This window comes from Pleurodeles waltl, chromosome 1_2 (assembly GCF_031143425.1).
Source record: "Pleurodeles waltl isolate 20211129_DDA chromosome 1_2, aPleWal1.hap1.20221129, whole genome shotgun sequence".
Taxonomy (NCBI): Eukaryota; Metazoa; Chordata; class Amphibia; order Caudata; family Salamandridae; genus Pleurodeles; species Pleurodeles waltl.
This window is the reverse complement of record NC_090437.1, coordinates 540,074,828-540,095,733: the sequence shown is the minus strand read 5'-3', so window position 1 is coordinate 540,095,733 and position 20,906 is coordinate 540,074,828.

Sequence of the window (20,906 nt, the reverse complement as noted above, 5' to 3'; positions counted from 1 at the left end):
TGTGTAAGCCACATGTTGGGGGGGCAGAGGGGTCCTGGCTAGAGTGCAGCATGTAAGGTGATCTATGTATGTGCATCAGGTGATGGCAGAGATCTGGTGGGCTATGAGTCTGACGGTTCGGACAATTGACTAATTCCCTTTTCTGCTGTCGTTTCCATTCAGGTCACCGCCCATCAGAAAAAGGGTATTTGGCAGGCCATTGCCAAGGAGGTGTGGACCCTGGGGGTGTTTGACAGGCAGAACACCCACTGCCTCAAAAGGTGGGAGGACCTGCGCCGCTGGGCAAAGAAGACGGACGAGACCCAGCTGGGGCTGGCCTCCCAACGAGGAAGGGGTCCTGTCCGTCATGACCCCCCTGACGTTCTGCATCCTGGCAGTGACCTATCCGGAGTTGGATTCTGAATCCAGACTTTGCGCTCGTTAAGAGTTACCTGGGTGGGGGATGTGGGCTATGGGTGCCCCTAGAGCAGGGCAAAGATGGCAGGGTAGGTCCCTTGTTGGGCAGGCTCTGAAGCACTCCTACCACAATAGTGTTAGTAAGCGTCTACTACTGGGCAGGGTCCTGTGGTTTTCAGGTGTGCAAATAATGGCGTTAGGCATTGTACCCCATGGGTTGGTGACTATCTTAGTAACTGGTAGTGCATAGGGCTGCTCCCTGTGTGTTGTGTACGCCAACGGTGATGTTGCTGCTGGCATTGACCAAGTGTCCCTCCCCCCCTTTTTGTTTTGTCACCCTGTCCTTGTGTGCATTAGCATCATCTGGCGGAGGAGCAGAGGACCGGGGACGGAGGGAACTGCATCCCACATGGGCCTCTAGGCCGAATCTACCAAGGGTGAGGGCACCAGTGGGATGGAGGGCGAGGGGAGCACCACGACGGGGACAGGAGGGGAGACCACAGACAATGACTCCTCCTCTGATGGAAGCTCCCTGGCGGTGGCGGACACCTCTGTGCCTACCGCAACAACAGGTAAAGCTGCCACCCCCCTACCAGCACCGCCCTCCCAGCAGCACCTTAGTGTGTTTCCTGTGCCCGCTCACCCAGGAGGGTGGGCATCTCCTTTGCCCCAGGCACCTCAGGCCCTGCCCCAGTCAGCCCTGCTGTCCTCAGTGAGGAGGCTATTGACCTCCTGAGATCCCTCACTGTTGAGCAGTCAACCATACTGAATGCCATCCAGGGATTCGAGAGGCATTTGCAACAAACAAATGCACACCTGGAGGGCATTCACTCTGGTGTGGTGGCCCAACAGAGAGCATTTCAGGCTCTGGCCTCCGCACTGATGGCAGCCATTGTCCCTGTCTCTAGCCTCCCCCTCCAACTTCCTCTACCCACTCTCAATCCCCTCAACCCCAGGCTATCCCAAGCACACCTTCAGACCAGCATTCACCCAAATCACCACACAAAAGTGGCTCAGGCAAGCATAAGCACCACACTTCATCTCACAGGCACTCATGCAAGCACCATCCCCATGTAGACACACCAACATCCACTGCCTCCACTTTGTCCCCTCCTCCTCTTCGTCCACCTCCCTCCCAGTAGCGTCTCCACTCATACCTTCATGCACTACATCCTCATCCACTACCTCCATCACCAGCACGCCCATCACAACACACCCCTCACGAGCAGTCACCACCCCCACAACCATGCACACGTCCCCTGTGTCCTCTCCCAGTGTGTCTGTGACCCTTCCTCCCAAGGTACACAAGCACCTACCCACCCAACAGCCATCCACCTCACAACAGCATCCAGCCCATGCATCTTCACCCAAACTCAGCAGACAGACACCTCCTACAACCACTCCCTCTTCCTCCACTCCCAAACCCTCTCCCTCTTCCCGCGTCTCTAAGACATTTTTCCTGGCATACATTGACCTCTTCCCTACTCGTTCCCCCCGTCCTTCCCTTTGGGCCAGGCTGTCCAGAACCCAGCCTAGCACCTCAGCCACCAAGTCGCCATCCGCTGAGGTACCTGCAACTCACAGAGGCTCAAAGGGGGCACCCTTCAGCCCAGCCAGTGTGCCACCAACCCCTGCAAAGGACAAAAACATTCTGCCACGTGCCAAGGTGAAGAAGGGGCCAGCATGCAGAAAGGACAAGGAGCACGAACCACCCAGCAAGGCCTCCTCAAAAAGTCCAGCTGCCAGAGCCAAGGTCAATCCACCATCTGCCAAGGTGAAGAAGGGGCAAAAAACACCAGGCAAGGCACTTCAGCCATCAGAGGCTGCAGGTGAAGGCCTGGTGGCTACCAACACAATCGCCACCCCTGCCACCTGCACCACGGTCAGCACTGCCAGCAGCCCCTCCGCAAGCACCACTGCAAGCACAGCCACCTGCACTGCCACCTGCACCGCCGCTAGCACCACTACTGTCAGCAGCCCCAGTGGGCAGCCGTCGGAGGCTGCAGGAGAAGGGCTGCAGCCTCCCTCCACCCCTGGCAGCACCGGCACCTGCACCATGGCCAGAACCACCAAATGCTCCACCGCCAGCATCGCCGCAGGCCCCGCCGCCAGCACCGCCACCACTGCCACCTGCCCAGCTGTCAGTAGGGCCACTACCAGCAGCAGCAGCCCCAGTGGGCAGCTATCCGAGGCTGCAGGAGAAGGGCTGGAGCCTCCGACCACCACTGGCAGCACCCCCACCAGCACCGGCACCACCACCAGTTTGCAGCCTGAGCCGCCACAGGATGGAGTCTAGCCCTGCCAACAAGGACTCTCATCCAACCTGTTCCGTGCAAATCTTATGCCTGAGACACCCAGGTGAGGGAATTTGAACTGCCACACCCCAAGTGCTTCTTCACTGTGCACAAAGCCCCCTCCAGAACCAGTGGATAAAGGCATCCACTCACCCAATCCTTGGCAGGAAGAAGCAGACTGGGCACAAAGCCCCCTCTAGAACCAGTGGAGAAAGGCATCAACTCACCCAGTCCTTGGCAGGAAGAAGCAGACTGGGCACAAAGCCCCCTCCAGAACCAGTGGAGAAAGGCATCCACTCACCCAATCCTTGGCAGGAAGAAGCAGACTGCGCACAAAGCCCCCTCCAGAACCAGTGGAGAAAGGCATCCACTTACTCAATCCTTGGCAGGAAGAAGCACACTGGGCACAAAGCCCCCTCCGGAACCAGTAGAGAAAGGCATCTACTCACCCTATCTTTGGCAGGATGAAGCAGACTGGCCACAACGCACCCTCCAGAACCAGTGGAGAAAGGCATCTACTCACCAAATCCTTGGCAGGAACCCGTGGAAGATGTCACCCACTAGAGAGACTGTGGCTTTGCACTCCCCAGGACCAAGCAGTGGGCAAACCACCCACTAGAAAGACTGTGGCTTTGAACTCCCCAGGACCATGCAGTGGGCAAACCACCCACTAGAGAGACTGTGACTTTGAACTCCCCCGGACCGAGCAGTGGGCAAACCATCCGATAGAGAGACTGTGGCTTTGCACTCCCCAGGACCAAGCAGTGGGCAAACCACCCACTTTAGAGACTGTGGCTTTGCACTCCCCAGTACCAAGCAGTGGGAAAACCACCCACTGGAGAGACTGTGGCCTTGCACTCCCCAGGACATCGCTTTGGGCATGGAGCCCCCTCGAGGAGCAGTGGCATTATTCTGTCTTCTGGCTGAGGTGCCCCCCCTTCCCCATCCCCCTGAAGTGCCTGTGTGTTTACGACCTGATGCCCCTGCAGTGTTCTCTCTGTATTGAGGCAGGAGTCAAGTGTGGGCTTGGCCCATGACTTTTTGGCCCAGTGGCCTACTGACATTTTTCATGGACAATGTACAGCCTTACGTACATATTGTATATTTGTGTAAATACTGTTTCTCAAACTGTTACGTATATCTGCCTATTTCTAAAATATCAATGAATTAACTCAGTTCCTTTTTTCCTTGCGTACCTCTAGGAGGATACGGGGTGTAAATGTAGTGTTGCTGCATGTGTTTGTGTGTATGGTGTTGTGCGTGAGGGTGGGGGTGTTGTGTGTTGGGTGTGTGTGTCACTCTCTTTTTCCTCCCCCTCCCCTATGTGTTAGGTGCAGCACTCTCCGTGGTCGTCACCGCCGCCTTTCGTATTTCTGGTAGATGAGGAGGTAGACCAGCATTGGCAGGACCTCTAACCCAGGCTCCATGGCATCCTGGTTCTTCATTGTGTGTCAAGTGGTGAGTGGTTTCCCTTCCAATTCCTGTTTCTGCTGTGCATTTGATGGTGTTGGTACCGCCCCGGAAAATCTGGCGGATAGGCGGGTTTTGATGTGGTGGGCAGTACATTGTCCTCCGCCTGGCTGTTGGTGGTGACCGCTGCAGTGTTTGTTGCTACCGCTGTGGCGGTTGGAGTGTAAAAGTGTCTCTGTGTGTTGGCGGTTTCTGCCGTGGTCGTGATCCCTTTTTTTTTACCGCCGGTCTGTTGGCAGTATTACCGCCGACTTAACACTGACCGCCAGGGTTATAATGAGGGCCAAAATGTTGGAAGACTCTCATCAAAACATTAAGATATTAACTAAAATGTTTTTTTCCAAATTACTAGCATTAGGTCTCTCTTTTTAACAGTGCTCAATATGTTTTGTCAGATTGTGTATTGTTCTCCATGGATCATCCCTTGCATTTGCCTAGTCCCTTGCTTTATCTCAGTGTATGTTGTTCTACTCCTAAAGACTAAGGACAGGTTCCATCTATTTGCACATGAAGGTGTAGTGCTTGTAGTGGTATTTTCACATATTCACATTATACACATGTGTATACTTATTGTAAATGTGTGCTCATTTTCACTGTAGTTATTTAAATAGGTATGTGTAACTCACTTTTGAACAAGTACTGTCAGGGGTGTTAACAAATAACTACAACTACCATGATGCCCTGATTTTGTCTCAGCAAAACAACAGTGCAATGCGATGTTGCTCAGTCTCCCTCTACTTCCACATATGCACATATGTCAAAGTGTTGTGCATTTATCATTCACCTTTCAAGGTATGTATGAAAATTTCATTTGTTGTATTGATCGAGCATGTTGTCACCATCTCTTTACTCCATTGAATTGATGGAACTACTTTCATTATTCATCATTTGTTGAATCAAAGATTTACTTTCATGTTATGTGGAAGGTTGAATATAAGTAGTATATATGTACAATTCACTTTGCAGTGTCCATATGATGACCAATGCCATTAATTTCAATAATTTGTACTACTGATTTTTTAGCTTGCTAGACCTTGGGATGGTTTATTACTCAACTATCCTCACTACTGTGTTGGGTTGCAAGTCTGGTACATCAAATGCACACTATTAAAAAAATATCATTTCATGTCTCATCTACATCATTACTGATGTTTGATTCTGTGACAATCAGCTTGCTTATGTAAAATAATGAAAATCACACAAATGCCTTATCTTTCTATTCATCATAATTTCCACTTTTAGGTTGCTTCATTTGTAGCTGAACAAACCTTTGAGGCACAATCCAGCCCTTTCATTTCATATTGTTTGTGATTCATTTTAGGTTCACCACTCAACTGAAGACACTTCCACTCCAGACCAAGATCAAGACTTCCGTGAAGACACCACTCCTGCAAGTCCAGATCATGTGGAGCTTCCTGGTCCATCTGGTCTGTCTGGGCAGACAGCTACAGTGATTTTTACTTGCCACACACCTACACCTCCCACACCAGCTGTAGCAACACCTCATCCAATGGCTATCTGCACTTCTGGTGTCCAAAACAATCACACCAATCTTGTGCCAACTTGTCCAGGTTGCTGTTGAGACAGTACCACCATCACCACCAGTTTTTCCAGGACCTAGTGGGATAGGGCCCACTGCCTCAAGGGCACAAAGTAGTGGTGGTAGTGTTGTGGGAGGGAATCTGTGGGCCATCAAAGTGAGGCCACTGGGGTAACTGTCACTTAGACCTTAATCAACTAATTCTTGGCAGCACAAGTTGTAATGGACCAGGTCCTAACAAAGTTCTGAGAGATTAAGCAGGTGCAGAGGGAGCACAATGTTGAGATGCAGGATAACAACTCCAATTTGTGCTCCTTGACTGGGGTGATGTTTGACATTTATAATAATATGTGCAAGGTTGTCCTGTACCATCTACCCCTGTCTGTGGTCCTTCAACATCAGGACAAAATACGCCTTGCTCTGCCACTGACGGGGAGGCCCTGCCACAACAAGAAACAGCTTGACTTACCCCAGTCTCTGAAACTGTCCTCTCTCCCCCGGGAGGGGACATTAATCCGGACTGCCACATGTTTTGCTGGGCAAAACATGTGATAGGGTCCCTAATTTCTCACCTCAGGAATTGGAACTCCTCACCACCGAGGTCCTGTCCCTGTATAGCAGCTGTATGGGAACCCAGAGGAACAGGTACATGTTTGAATGGACAATGTTCTTCTAACATGTTTTTACTTAAAGTGCAGGCTAATGTGTCCCTTTTTTCCCAAGTGAAGGGTTGTGATTAGAGTGCAGTGACCTCATTAATTTAGCAGGAGACATAATGATGTTTCACAATGCTTATCATGTCTTTAAATTGAAATGAAGAACGATCTGAATGAAGGAGGTGACTTTGCAGTTCAATTTAGTCACAAATCCAGCTTACATTTAACAAACTTCATGCCCCTTACTTCCAGTGGCCAGTAGAAACTGTACCATAAGTATGACTTAAATATACAGCAATTTGAAATTAGAGGAATGTTAAGTGCAAGAAAACAATTTCAAATGATGGTCTTGTCTGTATTTTTATGTTTCACTTTAAACATATTCCATTTACATGATTATCTGTATGTTTGGCCCATGTAATTGTGTCACAGACGAGGAGAGTTATAGCCTGCGCTACAAGTACGTAGGACACAGGCTCTCAATCACCCGTACACATATGCCCCATTCCTCCACACACTTGCTCATACATCCCCATCAACCATGCTCTCACTGACATACATGATATCCATTCAATAATGCAGATAGCCATTGTGGATGTTTCAAACCATACCATCTGCCACACCAAACATTAGGCATGAAGCAAATGTAAATGTACATGGGGGTGTATGCTTACAAGTTCAAGTTGTGAAGCCTTTAGTAGCTCACAAATGTTTGAGCTGTTCAGGAGTGGCTCTCACTTCAGGAAAAGTTTCAGACCCCTGGCCTAGATGATGTTTATGGCCTAGATTAGTAATATGAGGAAATAGGAAGTATTGATGGTACTCCACAGGACACTACAAATTAGAATTTCATAGGAAAATTAGAATCTTGGTTAAAAAAAAGGAAAATCGGTACTGACTTTTTAAAAATGCTTGTGGTAGATGTTACAAAATTGTGTCCCAGCAATACAGACAAACCAAACCTCACAAAACTATTTTTTATTTTATTTTTGTTTTCTCATCTCTGCATGTCAATGCCCATCAGGAAAAGAAAATTTGGAAGGCCATCACCAATAAGGTGCAGACCGTTGGGGATTTATTAGTAGTGCAGCGTCAACTGCAGGAAAAGGTGGGAGGACCTATGACACTTGACCAGAAACACAACATAAGTCCAGCTCAGACAGTCCTCCCAACATGCAAAGTGTGTGTGTCACACACTGATCCTTCTAATGACCCACATATTTGCTGTGGTCTGCCTGGACCGTGATAGGCATTTGAGAGGCCAACAGCAGCATCAAGGGGGTAAGTTCTAGTGTGAGTTCAACATGTTAAACAACTAAATTTGCCATCAACATTAAGGCTGACACATCTCCAACGCTGAAGCAAAGTTCTTGAAGTTTTAAGTTGTGCCCAAGTTATATGATGATGTGTTTTATAGATTACATTTTGGCAAAAAAAACACCACCTCATTTGTGTTGACTACCAAAGGACTGGGTTGAGAAAACACATGCCTGCCTAAGCAACAAATATACATCAGATAGTTTGACGATATATGGGGCAGTATTACCAAGGAGGCCAATGGTCTTGATTGTGTGAGGCGTGATGCTCCTTCACTATTGTGAATGATGCTATGTTAGCCATATTACAGGCGACATAGCATAATATGCTATTATGATACAGTGGATGTTCCAAACTTCACATTAGTAAGTTGGTTTTATGGACCAACAAGACTGAGCATGTGAACAAAAATGACTAGTAACATCTGGCTAAAACGCTTATAGATTAAAAAAATGTGTTTTAGACAAAAAATGCTATTTCATTCATGTCCAAATTTACTGATTTTCAGTATGTTTTACTCCATTAAAATGTGAAAGCAAGCTAGTCTTTTTAGTGATTATAATAGGCATACAATTATTGGTTCAACACAGACTGGACTGTGTACAAATTGGTAACAAAGTACCACATACTATAAATCATTTTACATTGTCCTTTGTTATATCCAGATGATGTGTAAATGATGGTGACAAATGTGATACCTAAAGGTGTCAAGGTCTGCACGTCTCTTACCACCGTGGGCTGAAGAACTTGAAGGAACACCCGGTCTGTTACTGGTTCTGGACTGGCCAAGATAGGGGCGACCCTTTCAAGTAGCCATGGTGCTGCTCACTGGAAAAGACACCAAGGCAGACCGTACCCTCCAGAAGGAGTCCCAGAGGAAAAAAAAACAAACTGGGGAAAAACCTATACCACAGGAAGCTCTGAAACAGAGGAAAACCTCAATTAAAAAAGGCAAAAAAATAGAATATAATCTTGCAGGAAGAAGCAGGAGCACGGAAAAAACGGAAAACAAGAGCGAGGATCACCACCAAAACATGTCTGCAACGCAGGGAAGAAAGGAACTGCAGTGCTTATATACCAGAAAACAGGAAGTGACACAACAGGAAGAAATTACGACACCATCTTGGATTGGAAAAGACCATATAGAAATGAATAGGAAAAATGATCAAGTAGTAAAAGGAAAAGGAAAAAGGCATGCTGGGAAGAAGAATACCAAGGAAGAAATCAATATGGAAACCAAGAAGAAAGAAGAAACGAAGACAGAAGAAAAAGAAAAAGAAAAGGGAGGAAAGAAGAGGAAAGCCCCAAGGAGGTGAGTAGAGGGTAAATCAGGCAGGCTGTCAGGGGCTGGGGCAGACCCAGAGCATGAAATGTGCTTCCTGGGCAGCACCGCAGCAAAATGAACACAGAAAAAGAGGATGCGGTGGTGCCGGCGTCTCGAAATGCGGACTGCCCGGCCCGATCACGGTCCAATAGACAGTCGCTGCGGTAGCTCGCAGCATCACAAAAGGGACTTTTGCAGGTGGACGGTTCCATTGCATATATGTTGTAGTATTGCATCTGACAAGCTCTAGTTCAGGCCCAACTTATGACTCATTATGTAAATGTAGAAAGGCATCAAGGCGTAATATGTAACCTTGTAAACACACTGTACAAATGTATTTTTGACTTCCATCTTTTGTGGTAACATAAATTTACTATTCTAAACAACAAAGTACATCCACTCACATGTGTGAAACAGTTCATGCAGAGAACGTCATATGTAAATGAGAGTCAAGGTCATACGTGAGATGTGAGTCTCATGGGGAATAAAAAAACGGTGAGCATAAGGTTTCTATACCTGTTCCCTATGTGCATGAGATAATAATGATAAAAGAACCAAGATTTGAAAGCCTTGAAGCAGAATCTGAAAACTTGGAAAATGTATTTTGATGAACATAAATGCTCATTTCTATTTACAGAGATACATTAAAAGTGTTGTAGCTGTCATTTGGAGCAGGTGAAGGAGACATTGGTCACATAGGTGGGGAAGCAGCTTGTTCATCTTCATCAGAGTCCTCCAGAGAAGACCAGTTCCTATTGGTGGTGGACCCTAGTACAACTTTATTGCCTGCATTCTTGTCTGCCACCCAGAGGCCCATCTCTGCACTCCCTCTTGTTCCCCTCAGTTGGCCAAGCCCACCTCCCTAAAAGGGGTGGTGCCTCTTTCATTGCAGGCACCTCCTACCCTGCCCCTGTTCCCCTGGCTGCTGCCTCCCTAATGAACATCTCTGTAGGTCAGACTGCACTCCTGAATGCCATCCAAGGGCTTAGATGTAAGATGCTATATATGGAAACGTACCGTGAAGGCATTCATAGTGTTATGTCTGAAATTTGATGAACGAATTAATGGCAGGAACGATTTTGCCAACATCCAAATCACCCCTTAATCTATGAGCAAACATCAGATATCTGTGTCAGTGCTTGCTACCCCCCACCCAGCTCTTCGTGGAAGTTGTTACCAATTACAGCTGGATTGCAGGCATAAATTCAGAGCTGCCACACACAAACCCATTCAGACCTTACAAGATGTCACTGAACGTGTTTGTTGGGTTTCCCCTGGTCATGCAACAGAATAATGTGAGCAGAAGGAGGAGGAGGAGGAGGAGAGAGGAGAGCACTTTTAAGCAAAATATTAACCTCTGGCAAGTCCAGACATGATCTCAGGTCCAGATTCCTTTTCCCTCGAATGTCATCTTGGTGATGGTTTCAGAGTCGGAGCAGGATTTTGATTCAGTGACCTGCCACACCCACACCATCCAGGCCTATGTCAAGATGGTAGCAGCTCTCCATTCCCTTGTCCCTGGCTCATTCCAGAGGGTTGCCAGTGACATTGCTGCCATCTCTCAGGCAAGCCAGTTATGATGCTTGTGTCAGGTCCTAAGCACCATAAATAGTAGAATGCAACAGTACATACATTTGCTCCACACAATGGCAGTAAGGCAAAGAGTTGTCAGGGAATTCTACATCTTATTCCGCTTCCCACATGTGGTTGGTGCAACAGATTGCACTCATGTGGCACTTCAGCCACCTTGCCACAATGCCCACATCTTCCGTAACAGGGACCACTATTACTCCATCACTGGGGAGGGTGTGTGTGATGCCAGTGGCTAGTTTATGGCTGTGTCTGCAGTGTTCACAGTAAGTACCCAAGACAGCTACATATTCTGCAGGTCACCTCTTGCCCAGGGGATGGCAGCAGAAGAGTTTGGCAACATGTGGCTTCTGGGTAAGTGGTCAAACTACCGAAAATTTGCAAATGTGTAAAGTTGTTTTAATAAACATCCATCACAATTTAATATTTCTTGTGAAACATACATGATGCCAACGGACACTGCATGTACAATTTCACATCTTAAAGCGTAATATATTCAACAGAGACATGCAAAAAAATCTGCACTTTTTCTTCTTCAGCTGATGCTCATGTGCACTCTCTCCTCATCTTCTCACACCATACAGGCGTACAATTACTGTACATCAACAGAGGTACATTAGGGCATACATACAGACGCAAGCCATCATAGAGCATACTTTGGATTCCTAAAGTCATGATTAAGATGTCTTGTCTCTACGGAGGGGACATACTGCTGTACTCCCCTGAAGTTGAATGCAAGATAATAGTAGCTTGTTGTGTCTTACAAAACATTGCGGTACGTCAGGGCTTACACATATCGCTGAACCCTCACCTAGGTCTAAATCCATAGAACAGAACCATTACCTGAGAGAAGCAGGGTATAAAGGTGCGTGACCAGCTACTAGTTGTGTTAAGGACTTTATGTGGTTGCACAGTCTGTTGTCAAGTGATGATTGGTGGACATTTAAAACTCCATAAATTCCATCCTAAGACTACTCAGTAAGACATACATATAGTTTGTCAGCAACACATATTTTCAAGAGTGAAAAGTCCTTGCTACGGATTTTGTCAGTGTATGGTGTTGATAAAGTCACAAATTACTCCATTGCCTAAGGGTACTATATGCCAATGCATTTGTGTGATCTTCATGGACACTGGAGATTTTAACCTTTCTCCACACCAAGTGCCACAAGGATTGATGCCTATGCATAGAGTCAGTGATATTTGTCACTGTGTACATGAAGGAAACCTACAGGTAAATGCAAAACTGAAAATTGTACAAGTAAATATCAATCTTAGGCCCATATTTATACTTTTTGACGTAAACCAGCGCTGGTTTGCGTGAAAAAATTACCGCCGGCTAACGCCATTCCTATGCACTAGGTGGGCGCCTTATTTAAGGATTTACGTTAGCCGGCGCTGCAGGCTGGTCAGCGTAAAAAAAATGACTCAAACCAGGCAGTGCCGTCATAGGGGAAAATGGGGGTTGTGCTTAAATAAATGGTGCAAGTCAGGTTTGAGTAAAAAATCATGGCTCAAACCAGACTTGCACCATTTTTTGACGCACAACCCCCATTGCAATGACTCCTGTTGACTCCTGTCTTAGCAAAGACAGGAGTCATGCCCCCTTGCCCAATGGCCATGCCGAGGGGACCTGGGTCCCCTGGGCATGGCCATTGGGCACAGTGGCATGTAGGGGGCCCAACTTAGGCCACTGCCACTTTAAAAAAAAAAAAAAATCATACTTACCTAAACTTACCTGTACTTACCTGGGATGGGTCCCCCCATCCATGGGTGTCCTACAGGGGTGAGGGAGGGTGGCAGGGGGTGTCCCTGGGGGCAGGGAAGGGCACCTGTGGACTGCTTCCATGGTCAGAGACCATGGAAGTGAGCCCACAGGACCCTTAATGCCTGCCCTCACCCAGGCGTTAAAAAACGACACACATCAGGCTGAGTGTCGTTTTTTAAGGCCCCCCCTCCTGTGCCTCAAAATGACGCAGGAGTATAAATAAGGTGCACAGGCCTTAAAGTCATTTTTTGGACGGGAACGCCTACCTTGCATGTCATTAACGCAAGGCAGTTTCCCGCATCCAAAAAATGACGCAATCAGAGGATTTTTGACGTCGACGGGGTCAGGCATCATAGTTTAAATATGGGGCATGGTTTGCGGCGAATGTGCGTCAAAATGTTTGATGCACATTTGGCGCAAACAAAATATAAATATGCCCCATAGACTTTTAAGATACTCACACCCCAAACACGCACACCTTCTCTATTGGTTATAAGAGACTTGCTGTGTGGCAGACTGTAAGTTAGACAATGGCCCTCACACACATACAACATGGTGGTGTCAGGCACTGTTATGAAGCTGATGTATATTTATTAATAAGTGGTGCAGTGCTGCTCAGCAAGTCACCTTGCTGCGCTGCAATGCATAATTGGGAAATGGCAGGAATGTGCCATATCTAAAGAATATGGCACATTCCTGTCCTTTTCCACTGTGCTTGTGCACAATGAACTGCCTATTGCCAATGCAGACACCCTTACACCATGGTGCAAGTGTGCCTGCGTTACATGCAGAAATGTATTTGTGCAGGAAGAGGTACCTTCCTGCACAAAAACAAACCTCCTCATTGCACCTCCCTTGGGAAGGCGTAAGGTTTTCGAGCATTCACAGGTTTACATGGCCTACTAAGTGTGGGGATGTGTCAAAATCAATGGGTGTTGCATGGGAATAACCATTGCAACCGAAGGCAGAGTAGTGTAATGCAGTGACTTGCACTGCATAGCTCTACTCCAAATTTATGAGGCCATTCAAAGCCACATAAACTGGCATTGTGTGGCTTCATAAATCTGACTTTGAGCCTTGAGTTATGCATGTACCACGTTGCGTGGTGCAAAGGTGATGCAATGCTCTCATATATGCCGCTTAAAGTTTTCCCTGCTTAATTCAGCTGCAGGATGGCAGAGCTTCTTTGTTGGTGGTGAGTATGGCTCAGAAAACCTTTAAAAAGGTCTGCCTGCAATGTTAGGCACTGAATTTCCTGCTTGTTTGTTACCTGTGTGTCTTTTTTCAAAAATAAATAAATGTTTTTAGGCTCGAGTGCGGAGTCTCCGCCTGAGTGCAGAATCTCCTCCCCAATTGAGTAAAGTCTGCACAAGGATTGGTGACTTCACAAATGGGATGGAACCCAACAATGTTATACAGGAAATGACAAAGAGGAAATAAACACCAGGAAGTTTATCACAGGAAGCTGCTTGCAGCCATTTTACATTTATTCTGAAGCATCCTCACCTTCAAACAAGATCCTCTACCATTCTGCTGCTCTGTTGCAGAACCACTCCTCAAGATGGCTCAGGGACTAGATGACAAGGCACTCTCTTTCAGTGAAGTAGAATTAAATATCCTAGCTGAGGAGTGCTTAATAAGTACCCTCAGCTGTATGGGGACCCAGAGGAACAGCTGAGTTGTGTAGTGCGCAATAGAGCCTGGGGAGACATCGCAGTGTGCTGCAGTGCAGTGGTTTTATATCATCGGTAGGCCCAAATGTATAGGAAGTGCTGGGAGGACCTGGGATGCTGGGCTCATATAAAGGCCCAGGACCAAGTGGACCTGTCCTCCCAACCACACTTGCAGAGGCCCCACCTCAGCCCACCATACTGAAGAGTCCTGAGAACAGCCTGGTCAACCCTCCATGCTCAGCTGGAGGAGCAGAAGCAGCAGAGACCTGGTAAGTGCATGAACTGCTTTACTGGCATCATCTGGTAGTATGATGCAAGTGGTGAAAGAGACATTTTTTGTGCCAGCTTTCGCCCTATCAGCATAATAGTTACAATAGTTATAAAGTCTATGAGGGCATTCTGTGACTTGTAGTGTAGTAAACACAACTAGGATAAATTTCAGTTACAGTTTCATTTATAATTATTGAATGCACTTAGATTATCATGAGAAGTCAACAAAGGACCTTATTACTGTTGTTTCCAAAGGTGACAAATGGTTTGCACAATGTCATGTATTGGGCTGTGAGAGATTTGTGTGTTGGATGTTGTATCTTGCATGCTATTTGTGTGTGTCTTTTGTCACCCTTCACCTTCTCTGTGCAATGGTTACAGTACTTATAAGTCTGAAGCCTCCTTTGAGCAATTGGAATGCTGTTTAATTCAGGCATTCTGGGACCTGTAGTGTTGTACAAACAACTGGGATAAATGTCTGTTAAAGTTGCAATTTAATGATTAATTGTACTTGAATTATCATGACTAGTCAAGGAAGGACCTTATAACTGTTGTATCCAATGGTGAAGGAATGGCTTGCAAAATTTATAATGCTAGTATGTAAGGACTTTGGCTTTTGGTTGGTGTATCATGCATGCTTTTAGTGTGCATTTGTTTTTAGGTTGACTATCATATTTTTGGATAATGAAGTAAAGGCTAACTTTGTGATTCTTGTTTCACTCAAAATGATACAAGCATATCAAAGAGGGATGACATACACACAACTTCTCTACAGTGGCACATATGTAATTTCTAATTTCTATGTTGCAGTTCAAATTATGCACATGTGGTTACCAAGATACAGCATAGGTGAGGCTGTCTTGATGTGCGATATGGTACACTTGCCATGTATGCTGTTTGATGTTCTAAAGTGATATTCCAAAATTTAGAACCACATCTTTGCCAAGGTCATATCCAAGGCCTTGGTTGTAAAAGGGCACCATATTTTTCAGGTATGTAGTGTTTCAGTATGCCATACAATAGATGACCATTTGATGGTAAGTGTAAGACTGTTGAGACTGCACATTACAGTATACTCATGGATCCACTTTTAGATGCAGATGTATCCGCCAAGACTGTGTCCAATCTCCACTTGTTAACCCTTACATTGGAAGATAACTATGTTTTAATGTCCAGAAACTCACACCTCACCAGTGCTGAAGGTGAGGGTTAGTAAAATACTGAAAACGATACAAAGCAAACTTGAGAGAGATGCTATTGTGTGTGTAATTTCAGGACAGTGATAATACACATACTTTCTGGTTATAAAAACTCAACAATGCCTAGTGAGACCAAAGGAATACAAAGTCAGCATTTGCTTAATGTTGTTGTGAGCTTGATTATGAATTGTACCATAACTCCATTATTGTTTATTTCAGTGGATCTGGCTGGCCAAGGAACATCTACCTAGGCACAAGGGCAGGAGAGTAAAACCTCAGCTCATAGGAGGGTATGATCTCTTGATACCACCAGCAACGAGGAGAAGGGAGTTGAAGACCAAGGCAAAGGTAGTGCACCCACCCAGACCAAATTTACACCATCAACACCATCAATCACCGGTCAAGGCTGCAGACGTTGAAGGGGGGTCGTTGAGAGGGACATCACTAGCTGGGGGTAAGAATGTGGGTCTCCCTCTAGCTTAGAAAAAGCAGAATTTGAAGTGGTGTCCCCAGGGCAGGATCCAAACCATCTGTGCCTGCCACCAACCCCTCCCTAACTCCTGAGGCTCCCAGGAAGTAGTGTTGGCATTTGAGGGGAATCTGTCTTTGCGAATCTTAAAGGACATCGAAGATGAACTTTGTAAGTTCACAAGATCTGCTCACTTCAGTGACTCCATCACTTACTTTGATGCAGCCAGTTCACCTTCCTTCTCTGTTTCCCCTGCTGCCTCTTGTGCCCCTTGTGTTGCCCACTCCTGTGGGTTAGGTGGTCATGCACTGGCCAGCAAAGAAGAGTCCACAGCGGCAGAGGTCTCGAACATTATTATCAAGGAAGACTGTGACTGAACAATGTTAGACTGGAGATTTTTTTTAATCCATTGTACATAGACTGGTTGTCTGGATGCTTCCTGACATGTTAGATTCTTTTTGCCCAACCCCACTCAAAGTCCACTTGGCCCTCTGATTTAGGATGCTATTTAATTTCATTTCTCCCTTTCCAATGGACAGAGTTTATTTTACTTTAATTATTTTTGTACATAAAAGTTGAAAAATCAACATCTCTTTGTTTTGTGTTTCATTACATTTGCTGTATTCAAAGTATTGAAGTTATATCAGTAGGTGTTTAGCTATGCTTTCAACATGATACTTTGGTAAGCGTATGGTTCTACAAATATACATGTCTTATCTACATTTATTGACACATATATGGCCTAAAACTATAGTATCTAATTGACCATCATTAACTATTACTCAACTCAATTGAAGTGTGGAATATATCTTTTTATTTACAAATTATAGTGAAATGTTATTACAGTGATCATGGGGCATCTATTGTACGCCTTTGCAATAGTGTTGGTGAAGATCTCTGTGAGTAAGCATGCTTAATGAGTCAGTGCAATGTGTGGCTGGATGTTGTACTTCTGCCTTTACAAGGAGTGACAGTGGCTGTACTAGTGGAGTGGTGAATCCATTGTAGCTTCCCTATGGGGCACAGGAGTTAGCTTACCCATTGGTTTACAGGGCTGTTGCCCCAGTCACCTAGTGACCTTTTACCTACTTAGCATGCTCTGTTTTATTCCATTTACTTTATTATTTCTTTTAGCTTGCTGCCATTGCTTATGTTTATAAGAAATGTTTTGATTTTCTTTATCAGTGCCATTCCGAGAAGGCGTCATGATTGGTGACACTATTAATGACACATGTAAGTATTGTCATCATGCCCCTTTCTCACTTACGTGTGATAGGAACATCATGCGCACTTGTTAGGGATTGTTTATGCAATTGCCAGCACAAGTCTGCCACATTATCAGTTGTTTAGGAACATACCTGCATCAGGGATCCTACATCATCTATATAAATACACTTTGCACAGACAAGGTCATTAGAGGGGTTCCTTCCAGATGCCATCTATGCTGCACGCTATCTTGCTGCAGAACTCAGCCTTTGTGTCAACAAGGTGTCTGACCTAGAGACCTCATTCAAAGGTAACAAGGGTTGGAGGGCGCTTCTCATGGGTGTGGTACTGGCAGATCAGGTTTATCATCCCTAGCTCTCACTAGGGTAGAAAAGTAGGCTTTCTTGGTTAGGAATTTTATATCTCATGTTTAATGTAAGATGGTGGAGGGTTTCATATTCGCAACTCTCATCTTCGCAATTCTGCTTTTATTAATACTTATTACATCTCATCATTGGAGCACATGTAGTTTATCATAGATTGCAGTCTTTGCAATAAATGTATTGAAAACTACTGCATCTCCTTCATTGCCTATGTGTGTATGAGACTTGTTGCTAATGAGAGAAAAGGGTAACTTCTGTTCCACCACCACTTAACTGAGATGTCTAATCTAGAGTCCAGGCTGCCAGAAATCACCTTTACTTTCTGAGTTTTGGTGAGGTACTGATTGTGAGCTGGGAGGGTTGGGCCGACAGTTGCAACTTATTATAGGAGTGTCTCAGTCACTTACAAACAAAAGTGCTGTCCTTCCCGAACCAGCAGTCTCGCTAAGGAGCGAGAGTCCATCTACAACAGTGGTGGATATGCCTGAACAGGAGGGGAGGGTGGCTGTACAGGTGATGACGATGCCTGTACAGGGGATAAGGGTGCCTGTACAGTGGGGGATGTGACAGGGCTGGGGAGCATGTGCAGGGGGGTGGTGCCTGTGGATGTTGGGGTTGGATGTGCAGGTTGTAGTACAGGTGGGTGGGGCAAGGTACAGATAGGTGTGTTGAGTCCCCTTCATGCATTGACCATAAATAAAACTTTCACCTCATTTCCTAGTGCAGTTCATATCTTTGAGATTATTAATGGAATCTTTGTAAAAAAAATATATCTATGGGTTGTGGGATCATAGTGTTATAGAAGGGACTTGCATCAGTCATATGTATGTGCCAGTTTGTGCTGGTGCAATGGGTTGCCCCATGGCATTGTCTCCCTGCAAGTGCAGGGACCTCTGCTCCAGAGGGTGAATAACTTTTGGCTGTATGTGGTAATGAAATGTGGTCAACAGATAATACCAACAAATGCTGATTATGTACAACAATTTACGTTTTTACTAAATTGCATTTACAAGACAACAGTGAAGGTTACTACCTCAGGCATGTTCTAGTGCCATTTACCAATGTGAAATGAAATCACCAGGAGTGATGGGCCACTGTTTCTGAATTAGAAACTGGATGCTACCATTTTCGGCACAAACGATTCTGGGACTTGTAGTACAATAGACAAAATGGGACACATGAGAGTCTAACTCATTGTGAATATTTGAACAAACTTGGACTGACTTCCATGGCCACATTTGCAGTGTATCATACACATTTAGCATTTCCATCATTGTTTAATTTTTCAAATATTACCTGTCACCACATTCAGGTCATCAGTCTCAGAAGGCCCATGTAGCTGTTAGGAGTGTATGATGGAAAAGAAGCCCCTCTCAAGTAAAGTGAGTCAGAGGCTGGTTGTAGTTGATACACCAAGGACAGCTTTAGTCATCTCCATCCTGGTGAACTTCTCCTTCACCCACCTCTTCTCATCCTGTCACTTCTTCTTTATGTCAGTGACAATGTTGATGTCCTCCCTTAATGCAGTAACCGCAGTTGCCAACTGCTGCCATAGGGCTGCCTTCTGTGTTGCACTGGTGTACTTGGGTGGAAGCCTGTGCAATTTATGTAGTTTCTGACTACAAATGTGACTATCATTTTAATCTCCTCCTCAAAGGTATTATATTGAATGAGTTTGTAGTCACAGAGCAGGCAGGAGCATTGACAGTGTGTAAAAACCAGAGACTTGAATGTGTGCTGCTTTTATGTAGTTTGAAGTGCAAGGTTGCAGATGGCATTAATTGTCTATAGGTGTTTGTAATTACAATTACACCAGCCCAAGTGCAGAGTCTCTACCCCAAGTGTGGAGATTCATGCCCAGTGTGGAGTATCCACCACAAGTGCAGATGTAAAGATGCTACTCGTGCCTTACCTTTGTGAATAAGGAAAGTTGTAACAGACTTTCGATCTAAGTTTACCTTTGTGAATCAGATGCTATGAATTCATTCAAGTGCCAATTATTTAAAATATCATTAAAGGACCGGATGCAGTAATAGGTATCACACACTATAAGTGTGGGAAATTCAGGATCCGTATTCTGCAGCTGAGCGGTACAATCACCCAAACTTTCTGCATATTATTTTAGTGCCTGAAATACACCAGCTTTCTTGACCCCTTTTCTGCAGCACGTGTCTGAGTATTTATATTTACTACCAACCACAGGCTGGGCTAAGCCGTCAGGATATATTTTGTATGCATAATGATCTAGAGGCAAAATGTCATCAGACAAATAGGATACTTTTTTCATACTGAAGAAATTCCTGTGTTCTCAACATAGGAACAAAAACATAATCAACATCAGTAGCTGTTAAGGAAGTGGCCCGCTGGATCCATCGTGGATATAAGGCTTTCGCATTAGAGATGCTTGCCTTTGTGACAGCCTCTAAGGCAGGAAAGGGAGAAACCACAACTATGCATTTCCCCTGAGCCAATGGGCGTTCCATCAGGACAGCCGTTCGAACTACAGTCAGAGTTTTTCTGTAGATAATGAATGCATTTCTGTTGCAAGGCCTGTCCCTCTCATAGGTTAGCATGGGGGCCACCTTTAAATCTGATTAAAGTGTAGATTCCCTTTGGGAGTGGATGGACATATGGAGTTTGGGGTCTCTGAGCTCACAATTTTAAAAATACATCTTTTAGTAAAGTTGATTTTAAGATTGTGTCTTTGAAAATGCCACTTTTAGAAAGTGAGCATTTTCTTGCTTACACCATTTCTGTGACTCTGCCTGTTTGTGGATTTCCTGTCTGGGTCAGATTGACTGATTGCTCCTCACACTAGACAATGACACGAAGAGAGCTGGGGTGTAGTCTGCATTTCCTGATGAGCCCACTGTGCTAGGAGAGAGGGGAGGAGTGGTTACTCACACCTGAAAGGGCTGTGCCTGCCCTCATACCATGCAGTCTCCAACCCCTTGGTGAGTGTCTGGGGCCTGGCCTGGGCAAGGCAGGATTTCACATTCAAGAGAGACTTTGCTTTGAAGTAGGTCTACTTCAGAGGAGAAATTGGGAATACGAAGGGCACCCAACACCACAGACTTTAGAGCACTTCTGGAAACCAAGAGGGACCTCTGCCTGGAGAAGAGCTGAAGAGCTGAGGAAGAAGAGCTGCCCTGCCTGTGACTGTGCTTTGTGGAGCTATCCTGCAGTTGCTGCTTCTGCCAGAGTAAGAGGGCAAAGACTGGACTTTGTGTGCCTTCCATCTTGTGAAGATCTCCACAGGCTTGATTTAGAACTTGCCTCCTGTTGTTTGAAGTCCCAGAGACAGCAAAGACTTCTCTCTGCCAGCACCTGGAGTCTCTGGAGAGACTCCTA